The following is a 1614-nucleotide window of genomic DNA, read 5'->3' as shown; positions in this document are numbered from 1 at the left end:
CACCGGGCCTTAGCCCCCCTCTCGCCTCCCTGCCTGGCCCCGCCCCCCACTCGCCCCCCTGCTTGCTCCTCCAATTATAAACACAGTTTGCTGGGAATGAGGGTACAGCTCCATGCCAAGCCAGCTTTGAGTGCTTCCCACTCTTTAAGAGTAGAAGAGTTGCTTTTCTGGGAAAATGGTGCCATCCTGCACTTTGACTAAACTTGCACATCCCCAGAGAACTCCTAAGAAGGGTTTCATGCACATTCCCTTACTTTCAAATCCAATCCATTGTAGCCTGGAAAAGGGTTCCACATCTTTTCATCTTTTGAAATAGACCCATGATTTTTGATAACTCCAGATTTTGGCACATTCCTTTGTGTCTCCAAATATAGCCAGGTTGCACACAAGTGAACTTTGTATCTTGGACCCACCTCCAGTCCTGAGGAGGACACTGCTGTGCCACAGGGCTGCAAATTGTTAAAGATAAGTAAACTGATACCAAACACACACACTACTGTAGCATGAATGAACGAACCAGGCTTCTAGCCAGCCAACCAAAAAAAAAGTGCTGAGTGCTTAATCTTTAAGAAAAGAGATCCATGCAAGCCACTAAGGACTTCATTTGTGCTATTCATTTTATGCTCTTGGATGCTACAGTAATGGGCAGCTGCATATATATATTTTTTTAAGACAGAGATATTGAACCATAGGCTTATCTCTAAATTAAACTGTTTCCTTTCCTTGCCCAGCAGATGGCGAGAGCATGTTGGTGATGATGGTTCTTCTTCAGAGCCAGACTTCCTTGATATGGTAAGCTGTGTGAAGTCAAATAGCAGAGCTGATGCTCTGTAAGACCATTGGCTCTTAGCCCCTGCATGGGACAAGGGCACGGTGCCATAGCTGGTGCCCTGTGATAATCCTGTATGCAGTGGATGTTTTCAAGTTAAACACTTTCATGCCCACCCCTCTTCCAGCTTCAAGGATGAAGGCTGATACTTTCAAGGCAGAGAGAGCACAGCTTTTAAATTCATGCTCTAAAGACATCTCTAGCCATCAGGACTCTAATGCTGCCATTGGTTCCCACCCAATAAGTTTCTGAAAGTGCTCCTTCATAGTTCAATTTTGGCTATGCCCTGTCTGTCTCAAAGACTACACGTGTCCCTCTTCCCAAGGGTGCATCCAAACATGTAAGCATGTGCGCTTGCAGCAGCTCAAATAGAAGCGGGGGAAATTTGAGCCAGGGCTTTTTGCCTCAGTGCACGTGCTTGGACATGCACTTTGTTGTGGAGCAAATTGTGCCACTTGGGGCAAAATAACCCTGCCTGGCTCCTCCTGGATCTTCAGCCAGGGGGAGTTAGAGCCTGAGGCCAGCACCTATGCTGTCCCCAGCAGTATAAAAAGCCGCCCTGGCAAGTAACTCACGGCTACTAGCTCTCAGGGGCTTCTGGGGCCTGGCCAATTGGTACCTGGGGACACTACCCCTTGTGCCAGCTGGACTGCTGAAGCAGCCCTGAGAGTTACCTGCACCCTCTACCCACTGCAGCAGTCTGGCAGTGGGGGCTGCTGCCTGGCTGTGACCTGCTGTGTACCTGCCAGACTCAGATGGGGACTGCAGAGCCAGTAGAGGCATCT

This window comes from Gavialis gangeticus, unplaced genomic scaffold (assembly GCF_001723915.1).
Source record: "Gavialis gangeticus isolate Ggan-Ray unplaced genomic scaffold, GavGan_comp1, whole genome shotgun sequence".
Classification (NCBI taxonomy): domain Eukaryota; kingdom Metazoa; phylum Chordata; order Crocodylia; family Gavialidae; genus Gavialis; species Gavialis gangeticus.
This window is presented reverse-complemented; position numbering follows the sequence as displayed.